Below are 16,491 nucleotides of genomic sequence, written 5' to 3'. Positions count from 1 at the left end.
TAGTTTGATAGTTATAGTGTAAATATTTGTCAATATTCACTCAAAAAAAATTGTCTATGGTAAAATGTCACTTGAAATGTTAACGTCTCTTTGCTGTGCATCTGTACTATAATGCTTTAATATTCATAAAAATCTAAAAGCAGCAAATTTCAGTAAAATTAAAAAAAGTATTGTGTCGTGTGTTTGTCACTTACTAAATATGCCTCCAATAATTAGGCGGTGCGAAGTTCGCCGGATCAGCTAGTTAATAATAAAAATAACATGAAATATGAAAACCTTGCAACTGTTTTTATTTAAAATTTTTAATTTTTATACAGATTTAGATTGATCATACGTTATTTTGTTTCAGAAAAGAAAAATCAAAATAACGTAAGACACCTACTACAAAATTTGCTTAATTTTTTCATTATTTTTTTTCTAAAATATACTTATAGGTTCATGTTAATTCAGATTTGAAAATTTTGTTTCAATACCTCAAGTGGTTTTCTTTTTATACAGTTTTTTGCTTCTCCTGGAAGCCTACGAAAAATGATGTTACGTTATTTTGCATTTCAGGTGACGATGTATATTATTATTGTAATAAATTATGTTTTTAGGATATTTCGATAATATTTCATATACACGTATATAGCATATATCCATATATACATGCAAAGGAAATTATATAATGTTAGCAAAGATAAGAAATATTTAAAAAGTAGCTTTTATTTGGACATTAGCTGTAGATATTACCATGAAAATAGCATAATTTAATAATAATGTTATAATAATATAATAAATAATTATAATTTAATAATAATGTTATTAATTTTGCATGAATTCACAAAAATTCGCAAAATGATATTTATATCAATTGATATGATTGCATGTAAACGTATAAAAATATAAGCAACATACATCTGTAATAGCAATGTACATATATTTATGAGCATAATTTTCATTGAATGCTCAGCTCTGTTCCCCCAGCACTAGGGGTATAACTTTTTGAATTTTTTTGAAAAAAAAATTACATGGCATAACACGATGAGGAATAGTAAAAAATGATAACTGAGTTTTCAGTTTTCCGATTTATTTCAAAAACTTCACGCAGAATTTAAATTGAAAATTCGTGAAAATTAAATACATATGCCAAGAAAAAACGCCATATGAGATTATTTTCTTTTCTATGTGTCTGTTTTGTTTTGCTCTTCTTCCGTTATTCGTTAAATTTTTGCATATGACAAAAATAGATAACGGTAAATTTGAGTAAATGCTTTATGAATGATTGAAACTTCGTATAAGCGTCGCGCCAGTTGCCTTTATTTAGCTGTCGGTCTCTCATTCAGTGCGTGGCGGCTGGAGTGAAAGTGTCTTGTATGAACTCTGTTGTATGAACTCCAAACAACTACAAACGGAGAAGTTGGGTACACGACAGCTAAAGCATCTAAAGCTGCCCTTTTAAGAAAAAATGTTCAAAGCACCTCGTGTTTAAATAAAGTGGCGCTCAACACTTCAACATCATCAGCTGAATCTGTCGAGCAATCACATTCTCCACCTGTTGGTGAATATAAAGCTCCTCTTCAAAGAAAAAGAAATGCGAAGTGTTCAACAAAAGCAGCAGCGACAATGGTAACAACAGCCCATGTAAGCACCAAAAATGCCGCTAAAATATGCAATGAATTGTCCAAAGAAGGAATAAATATAGCAACGCCAACACAAGCAGGTATTCACAAAGCGATGATTAAAGCAGCGCTGAACTTGGAAAAAAATTATAAGAATTCCTTAAGAGATGACATTTGGTGCATTCATTTCGACGGCAAGAAATTTGGGAAAAAAGAAGTACAGGCCGTGGTGTTAACAAATGAAGCTAAGGAAGTAAGAGTAGCGGCAATGGTTCTTGAAAAAGGAAAAAGTTTGTCAATTTTTGAAGGTTTCTATTTAATAATATATTTTTTGAGCATTAATTAACTTTCAATAACTTTTTGAAGGAAGAAGGAATGTATTGGATAAATTTAACCTTTGGAATTCCATTAAAATGATTGCTAGTGACACAACAAACGTTAATACAGGGGTTAAAAGTGGAGTTGTTCGTTTACTGCAGAATTGTTTTCAGGAAAAACATTTGTCCCCACTGCAGTATATTGGATGCCAACATCATGTATTAGATTTAATTTTGAACCATGTGATGAATGAAGTACTAGGTGGAAAGTCGACATCGCCAAACATCAGTTATGACGTATTCACCGAATTGATTATGAACTACGAAAAACTAAAACAAAACTACAAACAAAACGAAGAAAAGTTGATCTTAAGATATATTAAATGGCGTGTTGACATGCAATTTTTATATGAACTAGGGCAATATTTTAAATATTATGAAGTAAACAACAAGTTCCCATACATAAAATTTAGAGTTTTACCAGCGCTCAGCAACGCTCGATGGAATTCTAGAGCTATATTAACGATTTAAACGTTCATACTAATACCGAAACACAGAATACAACTTTTGCCAATTTGCCAATTCATATGCACCGCATGGTATGATGCTTGGTTGGTTCTCGGATCACCATTTTCATAACAATGATTTTGAAATATTGTAATAAATGTAAATAAATAATGAACTAAAACGTATATTTACTATAAATATATATTTGTCTTGTACTTAAATTAGTCTTATTGCTTCTAAATCAAAATTTGTCTTCTTCTTCTTCTTCGCATATAACATAGTAGCAGCCGTAGCATCTGTCAAGAGCTGAGCATGAGTCATCAAAAATTCATTTCAATTTCAATAAAAATACCGCAAGACTTTTTTGACAACCTAATATATGTATGCATGCTCCCTATGATACTCCCAACAACAGCATTGTGATACATATTTTCATGCCTCCATTTTTGCTTTCGCAATGTATGCCAATACATGCATATGCATGTATGGTTTTTCGTTTTGCCGTCGGCATTTCCATATTGGCATGTAAAAATAATTATGATATGAGAATAATTTTGTATGAATGCATGCATAGTACTATCTACAGTCAATTTGGACATGCATATTTAGTAATTTTATTTGATTTTACATAATATACTATACTAATAGTAGTAATAGAAATTGAATTTATCACAATAATAATAAATACATAGGTACATACTATATCGGATATCATACATTATTAATCTTATTATTTGCTCATATGTATACGGATGTGCGCGTTCAGAAAATCAAATCATGATTTTATCACTTATATAGATATAAGTATTACATATGCGCGCATTAATCTGCTTGTTCATACATTCATATATACTTATACATATGTACAAACATATATTTGCATACACTTCCGAACAAATAATGCACAAGCATGCATACATACATATGCGTACACATGTGAATATGTCACCAACAAACAATTGAAGCATTGTTCTACAAAAACAACAATTTCTCAAATAGCAGAAGCATCAAAAGTCTATTTGGCAGCCGAATTGGCGAAGCCCAAATGTAGTAAATTTTACAACAAAAACGATTTCATTTATAAACGCAGGCGCAAATTCCACAAGCGACATCGCTTCATTCATAAAAACAGACGCCGTAACATCCCCCGAGCATGCCTTTGCCTACAACCGTCTTTTCGCGACGATGGCAAAAGATAAAAATCATAAATTGAACAACTTTCTGATGCTTCTTCACAAACAGAAGTCAGAAAAGTGGCAACAACGGAGTCCATTCTAAAATATTTTTCCGTCACTCGCAAAAATCTGCGTCGATATGTATCCAAGCTCATACATATGCATACATATTTCCGCTAGTTTGTTCTGTTACGGCGGCAAGGGCAGCGGCCATTCGTTTACTGTTTTCGGCACAGCTTTCTATCATCACACAAGTGCTAAACCAATGAGCGCGACAAATATTAGAATACACACGTTCTTAGGGACACAGGTATTGAGGCAACTGCATAACTACATAACTGTGTCCCTAAGAACGTGTGTATTCTAATATTTGACAGATCTCGCTTGCAGTCTGTCGTGCTCAATGTGTTCAGCACTTGACTCTTTGACAAAACGCAAGTTTCGGCCATTGGTTGACCGTGACAACGGAGATGCGAAAGAAGCGTGCGACACTTGTTATTATGAATGTATGTATGTAGATATTTATATGACTCGCATTTGCTTTCGTAAACATACAGACAAATGTGCCAAAGAAATAATATAGTATGTATGTACATATGCATGTGTCACAGAAATTCTATTGGTGCAAATATGGAAATGATAACGAAATAATGCGAAGATGCATATTTCATGAAGGTCATCAATTTTCTTCTTCACTTTTAAAGGTCCAAATAAATATAATTTATTTGAAATATTAATTTATTTAAAAATTAAAAAATTAAATTAAAGAAAAATAAAATTAAAATAACGTTTCCTAATTTTTTCCGATTTTGTAAAACTAGTTAAAATTTTTACCATTTTCCAGAAAACAATGGTTCATATAATACAAAATAATCACGCATATGTGACTCAGAGAATGCTTTGTATATCTTTCGTCAAAGCATTTTTCTTTATTTATTCTGGCATGAATTCAGTCGTTTTACAACATTTTTCCCACTACTCGTGCTATTCTGCTAAATAGCAGCGACAACGGCGAATTCCTTAATTTGATTCTATCGGCTCTGTTAGCCGCCAAATCGAACATTATACAGAATTCAATTTGTTCCTTCTCTATACTTTACATTCTCTGCATAAGCGTAACAGAAAGTGAGCGTTACTTGTTACTATCAAGTTGGCAACGAACGGATTGCAGCAGCAGGGTCGGCGTCAAGCGGTGAAAAGTGCAGCGTATGTACATCGTCAGCAGCAAAACTCGAGCGGTTGGTTTGACTGAGGCAGCTCGTGTTACAACGAGAATTACAGGTTACTTTCATATTATTAAGTTTTATTAAATTAACATTATCACATAAGATCATATATACTTATATCATTTGTTGTATGGCATAATTGTAAAGGAGTATTCAAAATGGAGGCTCAGACTATATTAAACACAGTGACAGTGTTAAAAGAAATGTTAAAAGAAGCAGGGCTACCGACAAATGTACGAAAGAAGGAATTACGAGACAGACTTCTGACTCACTACGGTCTTCTTAACGATGACGATGAAAGCGAGAGTGAGGTCGAATCAGTGGAGCCGCTTTGTGAAAGTGTATTGGGTAAAGGTCCGGTGCCACCCACAGTTCCTCATTTTACATTTAGAGAAATCGAAGAAAGTTTGGCGTCATATAACGGTACAGACGGACAGGAAGTAAATCAATGGGCAGAATCTTTTGAAAAAAACGCACATATCGTAGTAGGCTGGTCGGAAATCCATAAATTTATTTATGCAAAACAGCTTCTCAGAGGAGCAGATAGGGCATTTGTTCGAAGCCAAACCGGTATCCGTGATTGATGAATTCGAAATATCATTTTCATCAGCTGAGGCACATAGGCGTTTAAGGAATCGTCAAAAGAGACAAAACGGAACATTTATTGAATTTTTATATGCCTTAATAGAAATAGGGAGGCGGGTAAAACTGGAGGAATCCAGCGTAATAGAATATTTCATACTAGGTATTCCCGATTCAAAATTGAACAAAACGGTTTTGTACCAAGCAAGGAGTATAAGGGAACTAAAAGAGCGAATAAAAATTTTTGAGAAAATTAAATATAAACGAAAGGTCGAAGTTAAAAATAGAGTCAGTATCAAGGAAGATAGGAAGGAAAACACTCAACGTTCAAGTATAAACCGCGCATGTTTCAAATGTGGCGAAACTTCGCATATAGCAAAGAATTGCACAAACCAACAATTTAGGTGTTACGAGTACAACAATGTCGGCCATAAACGCAACGAATGTCCGACAGTTCAAACGAAAAGTGAAAGAGATAATTTGAATACAGTTACCGAAGTAACGTTCAAACCTTCAGAGGCAGATTTTGGACTAAAGTTTGAAATGGTAGATACAGGTAGTCCATTGTGTTTGATAAGGGTAGATACAGTTGAAAAACTTAATTTTAAAGTTAAGCCAAACAAAGATAAACGAGTGCTGGGCGGAATCGGTAATTCAGAAGTGGTCACGTTAGGTAGTTTCGAAGCCAGAGCTAAAGAAGATGATATTGAAATAAATATCATGTTTCATATTGTCAACAATAGGGATCTTCAATATCTGGCATTAATAGGACGTTCAATTTTGGGTCAAGTCGATTTAATTGTTAGCGAGGAGAGCGATAGGTTTCTAAGGAAGGATAAACCAGCTATTCGTCAGGCGAACAAAAAAAAGTATAATGGTAAAATTGCAGAAGAGCAGCTTTTAGTAAGATTTGTATAGATGAACAGGAGCCAGAATCAACATATGACTTGTCACATCTCGATAAGGGAAAAATGTTAGATGTGGAAAAATTGATTGCTTAATATGAGCCAAAAATAATCAAATTTTCCCCGGTGGAATTGAAAATTGTTTTAAAGGACGATGTACCGGTATATCAGTCACCTAGGCGTGTATCATTTCAAGATCAAACAAGTAAGGAGGGGCTAAGTTCGGGTGTCACCGAACATTTTATACTCTCGCATGGTAAAGTGATAATCGAGATTTCATTATTCGTCATTTAAATATTTTTCAAATACCGTATTTTTGTAAAGTTTTATTCCGCTATCATCATTGGTTCCTAATGTTTATACTCGTATTATACAGAGAAGGCATCAGATGGAATTCAAAATAGCTTTATATTCGAAGAAGGCGTGGTTGTGAACCGATTTCACCCATATTTCGTACATGTCATCAGGGTGTTAAGAAAACATTATATACCGAATTTCATTGAAATCGGTCTAGTAGTTCCTGAGATATGGTTCTTGGTCCATAAGTGGGCGGCGCCACGCCCATTTTCAATTTTTAAAAAAAGCCTGGATGCAGCTTCCTTCTGCCACTTCTTCCGTAAAATTTTGTGTTTCTGACGTTTTTTGTTAGTCCGTTTACGCACTTTTAGTGATTTTCAACATAACCTTTGTATGGGAGGTGGGCGTGGTTATTATCCGATTTCTTCCATTTTTGAACTGTATATGGAAATGCCTTAAAAAAACGGCTCTGTAGAGTTTGGTTGACATAGCTATAGTAGTTTCCGAGATATGTACAAAAAACTTAGTAGGGGGCGGGGCCACGCCCACTTTTCCAAAACAATTGGGTCCAAATATGCCCCTCCCTAATGCGATCCTTTGTGCCAAATTTTACTTTAATATCTTTATTTATGGCTTAGTTATGACACTTTATAGGTTTTCGGTTTCCGCCATTTTGTGGGCGTGGCAGTGGGTCGATTTGGCCCATCTTCGAACTTAACGGACGGACAGACGGACGGACAGACAGACATCCGGATTTCGACTCTACTCGTCGCCCTGATCACTTTGGTATATATAACCCTATATCTGACTCTTTTAGTTTTAGGATTTACAAACAACCGTTATGTGAACAAAACTATAATACTCTCGTTAGCAACATTGTTGCGAGAGTATAAAAATCGTAGATGCTCAAGTAAAGCAATGGCTAGATGAAGATATTATTACACCAAGTGTATCCGATTACGCGTCGCCGAAGGTACTTGTGTCTAAAAAAATAAATCAAAGCGGTTAGTTGCGATTATCGCAAATTAAATGATAAAATTTTGCGCGATAACTTTCCAATGACATTAATTGACGACGTAGTTGAGAAGCTCCAGGGATATAAAGTTTATATCACGTTAGATTCGACTAATGGATTTTTGCATGTTCCTGTCGAAGAAACTTCTAGAAAATATACATCGTTTGTAACAATGAAAGGTCAATTTGAATTTAAATTTGTGCCGTGTGGTATCTCAAATTCACCAGCAGTATTCTGTAGATTCATCCATTCGATTTTTAAAGACCTAAAAGATGAGGGAAGTGTAGTCTCTTATATGGATGATTTAATGATTCCATCTATAGACGAGGAAGAGGGGTTAATAAAACTAAAGAAAGTTCTTACAGTAGCAGCAGATGCTGGACTGCAAATTAAGTGGAAAAAGTGTAATTTTTTGAAGCGCAAAGTAAATTTTCTGGGGTGTGTAATCGAAGATAGCACAATTCGTCCGTCGGATGAAAAAACTAGAGCGATTAAAGCTTTTAAGACACCTAGAGACAAGAAAGCCATTCAACTGTTTTTAGGGTTAACTTCCTACTTTCGGAGGTTTATTCAAAACTATGCGCTAGTGGCTAAGCCATTATCAGATCTTCTGAGGAAAGATCAACATTTTTAGAATTATATAACGTAAATGCAATAACCGAAGTTCATACAGAGGCATCAAAGCACGGGTATGGCGAGGCAATGTTGCAAAAGAGGGCAGAGGATGAGTCATATCATCCAGTGCAATTCATGAGCCAGAAAACAAGTTGAGCGGAAGAGAACTATCATTCTTCAAAATTCAAAATTGTAACGGATTGCAACGCATTTGCTATGACATTAAGGAAGAAAGATGTTCCACCACGAGTAGCTAGATGGGCAATGTTTTTGCAAGAATTTAATTGTACTATAGAACATAGGTCAGGTACTAAAATGAAGAATGTCGATACTTTAAGTAGGTTAGCGTGTATATTAGTAGACGAATCGTTACAGGACAGATTAAAAGAGCCACAGAAAAAAGATGAATAGGCGTGGGCAATTCGGAAAATACTGGAAAACAATTCCTACGAAGACTTTCTTATCTCTCGTGACATATTGTATAAGGATCCGACAAAGGAACTAAGTGTGGTAGCTAAACAAATAGAGAATGAGATCATTTTGTTCATAAGCAAATGCATTTTTCAATTAAAAAGACTTGTGATGGTGTAGGGAAATACTACTACATTCCAGGTCTCGAGGGAAAAGTCAGAAATATAGTAAGCAGTTGTGTCGAATGTTTAATAATGAACACAAAGTGCGGTAAATTGGAAGGATTATTGTCGCCATTTGAGAAAGAAGATTATCCCTTGGGGACATTTCACATAGATAATGTAGGTCCGATGACAACGACCGGGAAACAGTAAAAATATATTTTATTTGTGATCGACGATTTTACAAAAGTTGTGTGGCTCTACCCAACAAAACATACAAGCGCGGAGGTGGTTATAGACAGGCTTTTGAAACAAGCTGAAATTTTCTGCAACCCGCGTAGAAACACATATATCTGATAGGGGATCAGTTACTGCGATAATAACATCTACATCATACGACGGGGGTGCCAAAAGGAAACGGACAAGTGGAACGAATACATAGGGTAGTAATACCAATGTTAGCTAAGTCATCTCATCCGAATACCTCACAGTTGTACAAGTATATCGGGAAGGTTCAGCAATTTATAAATAATTCTCCAAATCGAAGTACAAAACAGGCCCCATTTAAGATTTTAACGGGTTGCGACATGCGGGTAAAAGAAGACCTTGCCCTAAACGAAATTTAGAACAAGTAAGGAAGTGCTAAGTTCGGGTGTCATCGAACATTTTATACTCTCGCATGATAAAGTGATAATCGAGATTTAATTATACGTCATTTACATATTTTTCAAATACCGTATTTGTGTAAAGTTTTATTCCGCTACCATCATTGGTTCCTAATGTATATATTATACAGAGAAGGCATCAGATGGAATTCAAAATAGCGTTATATTGGAAGACGACGTGGTTGTGAACCGATTTCACCCATATTTCGTACATTTTATCAGGGTGTTAAGAAAATATTTTATACCGAATTTCATTGAAATCGGTTTAGTAGTTCCTGAGATATGGGTTTTGATCCATAAGTGGGCGGGGCCACGCCCACTTTTCCAAAAAAATTACGTCCAAATATGCCCCTCCCTAATGCGATCCTTTGTGCCAAATTTTACTTTAATATCTTTATTTATGGCTTAGTTATGACACTTTATAGGTTTTCGGTTTCCGCCATTTTGTGGGCGTGGCAGTGGGCCGATTTTGCCCATCTTCGAACTTAGCCTTCTTATGGAGCCAAGAAATACATGTACCAAGTTTCATCATGATATCTCAATTTTTACTCAAGTTACAGCTTGCACGGACGGACGGACGGACAGACATCCGAATTTTAATTCTACTCGTCACCCTGATCACTTTGGTATATATAACCCTATATCTGACTCTTTTAGTTTTAGGACTTACAAACAACCGTTATGTGAACAAAACTATAATACTCTCCTTAGCAACTTTGTTGCGATAGTATAAAAAGAAGCAGTTATGGAGTTAAACGATGAACGTGACAAGTTACGTGAAATAGCTAAAGGAAACATACAGAAAGTTCAAGAAGAAAATATGAAGTCATTTATTAGAAAACGTAAAAAGGCAATCAAATATAACATTAATGATTTGGTTGCAATCAGACGGACACAATTTGGTAGCGGAATGAAGTTACGACCTAACTTCTTAGGACCGTACAAAGTAACTAAACGATTGAAACACGGTCGATATGAAGTAGAAAGGGTGGGAAATAATAAGGGACCTTCAACAACATCGACCGCTGTGCATTATATAAAAAAGTGGTAACGTTATTCGAGGCGAATAAGTAGTCAGGAATGGTCGAGTTGTAGGACAAAGAAATGCGACCGTGCGGACTGAACGTTTTTGACACACGACAACACTGATTGAACGAAAAAGTGACTCGAACGGAATAAAACCAATAACGGACTTCACTTGAATAGCGGACGGCGACCGAGAAGGTGTAACGAAGCATTGATCTATTGCAAAGCTGTATTGCAAAGCACCAGTTCTTTAATAAAAGTGAAATTTATCATTGTGAAGTGCAGTTGGTCCAGTCCTTTATTTCTGCACATCAGTAGATCATTCGTCTTCAGCAAATCGGACTTAGCGAGTCTTCTACGTTTTTCTACATATTGGTCGGTTGGCCGGTTGGTCTATCTTACAAATTGGGGGCTCAACTCAAGCCTATCCTACACATATGTCTGCATAAAAACAAGCTTTGCTCTTTTTTGCGATCTCTTGCTAAAATTTTGTTGAGCATGCCTATAGTTGACTCGCGTACAATAAAAAGGAATCATCGCTGAATATTTCGTGCCATAAAGAAATACAAAATGTTATCCACAGCGTAAAACAAGTTTAGCAAGGGAGGATAAAAAATTATACAGGTCTATATTCTTAATTATTAATTTTTTGTATACATATAATTGATAATAAAATTCGTGTATCGACAGAGCTAGCGCCTCACGTAATAGTCAGCTGTTTAATTTTTCATAACGTAGCTAAATTTTTAAAAGACGATTACATCTCAATCAGTGACGATTACAACAATAATGATGTATGGCAATTAGGCAAATATATCGAAAAACAAAAAGCAAGAATTTCAGTAGCTGGAAAAAACCAAAGGAGGATGATTGCAAATTTATTATCAAATTAGTTTGTAATAAAATAAAATAAATGAATGAATATTTTTATTTTTATTAAAATAAATGTAACTCACTACATAAAAATATATAATATTAATTAATTATATATTAATAAATGTAATCATTCTGGGAACTCCAAGCTTCTTTCCAAAAGTTGTTTTTGCAAAATCTGCAATTTTGTGGAAAGAAGCAACATAAGAATAGCAAAATGTGAAATAAAATGAAAAAAACTTACGGCGCTTTCTTTGCTGTTTTGCTGCTGATGTTGCTGATATTTTTGTTTCTGAGGTTGTTGTTGCTGATGTCTCTTCTAATATATTCAAAGTATAGCTGTCGCCATAGCTTCCAAGAAAAAGATGAACTGTAAAAAAATAAACGAAGAGCGAAATCAACAACAAAATTGGAATTCGATAACGGTGCACTTACCAGAAAGTTTGATTGTTGATGGATTAGGATCAGAACAAGGCAATGATGATAAATTTGTTTCCCAGTTTTTAAAATAATTATTTTATTTCCTGTGTTCTTTTTATCTATTTTACTTTTAACGCGACATTTCATGTTTGCTATATTTATATAGCTATTGCTCACTTGACTCAACTCAGCGCTTTTACTCGTGTTTATGCATGAGACCCAATAATATTCTTTGTTGATATTTTGGTCAGTCAGAATAAATTTGAGGAGCACCATTCCTCGATAAAAGAAGAAAACTGTCCACAAGACCTTCATCTTTGCCTCGAAACTTCGAATTTGAAATGGTGTTTATGATAAATTTATTAAAAATTTCAAGACAATGGTGGGTTCAAATAAGAAGACAAAGGGTCTCATGCATAAAATGCGAGCTTGTGCGCGGACTCGATTTTTTGAGTAAAAGGTGCTTGTCGTATGCATTAAAAATTTTTATATATTTACTCACTGCTCAGGTTTGATCTCATCTTGCTCAGTTCGAACTGAGCTTGTGCTTACTTTCATACTCATAAAAACAAGCTTTTGCTCTTTTTTGTGAGCTCTTGCTCAAATTTTGTTGGACATGCCTATAGTTGACTCGCGTACACTAAAAAGGAATCATGGCTGAATATTTTGTGCCACAAAGAAATACAAAATGTTATCAACAGCGAAAACAAGTTTAGCAAGTGAGGATAAAAAATTAAACAGGTTTATATCCTTAATTATAATTTTTTTATATAATTAATAATAAAATGAAAATACATAGGTTTGATGATAGTAGCATTTGCTGGTTGGATAATTATTTTTTTGAGGAGTCAGAAGAAACACGTTGTGGTACCCTCAGCAACATTGATAAAATTCGACTGTATTTAAGATTTTGTACAGATCGTGGATTCCAAAATGGTGTAGCCACAGATATTGGTGTCCACCAAGCAACTGTGTCGCGAACTATTGCGGAAGTTGCGAAACTTATATCTTCCAAAGCAAACGAGTAGATAAAATTCCCGAAAAATGGAGATGAAATAAAAGATGCTTAAATGAAATGGCTAGCAAATTATTGCTTTCCAATTGCAAATAAAGTGATTGATTGTACTCATATCAAAATAAAAAGCGCACAAAAAAACATAATAACAAAGTAGTAACATGAATGTCACATAAAAGGTAAAATAGCTATGAATAAAACAGGCAATACAAATTTTTTTAAAAAAACTTGAAACTGATTTATCACAATTGCTTTGTGTTTTTGTTGTTGATTTTGCTCTTCGTTTATTTTCTTACAGTTCGTCTCTTTCTTAGAACCAATGGTGACAACTGTTCGTTTAATATATTAGAAGAGACATCAGCAACAACAACAACAGCAGCATCAGAAGCAAAACTGCAAAGAAAGCGCCGTTGCAATGATAGCGATGATCAAGCTGTAAATTTTTTAAATTTTATTTTACATTTTGCTATATGTTGTTTATTTTTGAAAGTTATCGAAAAGGTTAACGCTTTGATTTGTGGGTTTTTTAATTTTTATATGAGTACAATCAATCACATCAATCACTCCAATAACAAATAATAGTAATAATACCCAACGATTACCCTCCTTCCGCCCAACAGACGTGAGGGCCGCAATCCGCGAACGAGCGGAATTAGCCGAGTCATAAAAGGCAAGAGAATTTTAAGCGTTGCGATCTTAAGCTGCTCAGCTTCATAAACAAAAATTTCAACAGCCGAAATTAAGAATTAGATTAAAGTTCATAATTGTTAAAAGTTACTTGTTAAGAGTAGATAAAATAATTTTTTTAATGGTAAAGAGTGAGTCTGTTAGATCAAATGTGCTGGAATGAAAATTGAAATCATGACATATACAGCGGAATAGTTCATTTAACTCAAAGTTTGTTCTAGACAATTTTAAAAGTAAGGGTCTAAACTGCCTGGTAGGGCGAGCGGGAACGTTAAAATTAATATCAGATAAGAGAGATGGGCTACAGACTGACCCATTACAAGAAATATTGTACCAAGCATCTCCCTACGACTAACGAGTGTCGGGAGATTTATAAGTTTTAAACGGTTAATGTAAGGGAGAAGATTTAAACTGGAATCCCAAATTTAAATGATTAAAGGCAAAAAGTAAAAATTGTTTTTGAACGGACTCTAACTTATCCGAATGGACTTGGTAACTAGGGTTCCAAACCACAGAAGCATACTCCAATATAGGCCTCACCAGAGATGTAAAAAGAATTTTTGTGGTAAGCGGATCTCTAAATTCTTTAGACCAACGTTTAACAAAACTAAGAGCGCCTTTAGCTTTAAAAACCGTGGAAGATACGTGAAGATTAAAATTGAGTTTGGGGTCCATAGTTACTCCCAGATCAACAAAACTGCATACTTGCTCCAACCTAAAGTTTTGTATTGCGTATGAGGTAGGGTCTACAGCTCTACGTGAAAAGCACATCGTTTTACATTTTTTAAGGTTCAATGGCATGTCATTTCTATCACACCAAGAAACTAGGTTGCTTAAGTCTGTTTGCAACTGACATCTTTCACTGTTTGAAGTATATGTTTTAAAAAGTTTTACATCGTCAGCATATAATAAAACTTTTGAAAACTTAACAACAGATGATATGTCGTTAATAAATAACAAGAAGAGAATTGCACCAAGATGGCTACCTTGAGGAACGCCTGAAGGAACATTGATTATGTCAGAAAAAGTATCTTTAAATATGATTTGTTGAATTCTATTACTAAGATAAGAAGCAACCCATTTTTGAAATATTGGTTGAAAACCAAGAAGATCAAGTTTATTCAAAAGAATTGAATGGTTTACTTTATCAAAAGATTTACTAAAATCTGTATATATAACATCAGTATTCTTATTCTCGCTAAAGCCCGTTGATACATGTGATACAAATTCAAGCAAATTAGTTATGGTAGATTTCCCTTTACGAAAACCGTGCTGAGAACAAGAAATTAGTGGAGAGATCCGCAAGGTTATGTCGTCTGTTATAATTGCTTCAAAAAGTTTAGGTATTGCAGACAACTTTGCTATTCCCCTATAGTTTTCAATAGATGGTCTGAATCCACTCTTATGCAAAGGAATTATAAATGACTTTTTCCATATGGATGGAAATAAGCCTTGCATAAGAGATGAATTAAAGAGTTTTGTTAGGGGTTGGTATGTATGTTTGGCACATTTCTTAAGAAAGTATGAGGGAATCACTGGGCCATAATTGTAAGATTGTTCTAACATATTTAACTGATTTAAGACATCTGCTTCGGAAATGGTAGATGCATTAATGACAGAAATCGGACATAGCTTGTGCTGATGCGGAACATTTTTTGGAGATTTTGGAGAGTAATTGGACCTAAAGAATTCAGCGAACATATTAGAATTTGTGTGATTGTCACTAGACATACTAGACTTATATTTCATAGCGGATGGAAAATTAGAAATCCTGGGTTTGGAGTTGACGAAAACATAAAACAATTTTGGATTACGTATAATATTATTTTTTACTTTATTTACATAATTATTACAACATATTTTGTTAAGTTCAGAAAATTCTCGACGCAATTTAGAATATTTTGAATAGTTAGCATCTAAACCAGTTTTTTTTTAAGTTTAAAAGCACGATATTTTCCATTTTTTAATTTACATAATTCTTTCGAAAACCGTAAATTAGAACTAATTTTTCGAGTAACAACACACTTCGGAACATATTTTTCAAAAAAGTTTACAATAGTTTCATTAAAGTGGGAAGCACTAAATTCAATATTGCCATTGTAATCTGGCCAAGTCATTTTAGAAAGTTCGTAAGTAATCTTCTTAAAATTAGCTTTCGCAAAGTTGAACCGAACATAAAGGTCTTGTGTATTATTATGAGCAAAGTTGGCAATGATTTCGATGTTAATTTCTAAAGCAGGATAACACGAGTCAACAGAGAACATTGAAGCGTTATCAACGTAAACTAGATCTAAGAGCTTACCAAACTCGTTTGAAATTAAATTAATTGGGTTAAGACCCAACTTCGACATTTCATCTAAGAACTCGTTACAACATAAGCAGGTACTAATAGGGATGGTGTAATCATCACTAGATTTCCATGATACGCGCGTTAAGTTGAAATCTCCCAAAACAACAGAAAACATAACTTATTAATGAAGCATGCTGCATATATAGATATGTCCGGGTGAGGCGTTATATAAGACAATGTTAAGTAGATATGGCCACTACGTAGGTTGCTATATATATTTCTGGCCTAATAATGTAAATAGGCATATTTATCAACGAAAATGGTTTCTTTTTAAATTTTTTTTTTTATTTTTTTTATTTTTGTTTTTTTTTTTTGTCGATTGCTGTTTTGTTTCGGACTCATACGCATATATCCATGATTCGTCACCTACGACGATCTTATAAACGTCTTTTGAAGCACCGCGATCGTATTTTTTCAGCATTTCTTTACACCAATCCACACTAGTCTTTTTTTGAGTGATTGTCAAATTGTGCGGGATCCAACGAGAACAAACCTTTTTTACGGCCAGGTGTTCATGCAATATCGAATGTATGCTGGTGGGAGAAATGTATAGGCATGCCTCTATCTGAAGGTATGTTACATGACGGTCTTGCGTTATCAATTCACGTACGGCATCGATGTTTTCTGGCACAACGGCTGTTTT

Source organism: Bactrocera tryoni, unplaced genomic scaffold (genome assembly GCF_016617805.1).
Source record: "Bactrocera tryoni isolate S06 unplaced genomic scaffold, CSIRO_BtryS06_freeze2 scaffold_25, whole genome shotgun sequence".
NCBI lineage: Eukaryota > Metazoa > Arthropoda > Insecta > Diptera > Tephritidae > Bactrocera > Bactrocera tryoni.
Note: the sequence above shows the minus strand (reverse complement) of the source record.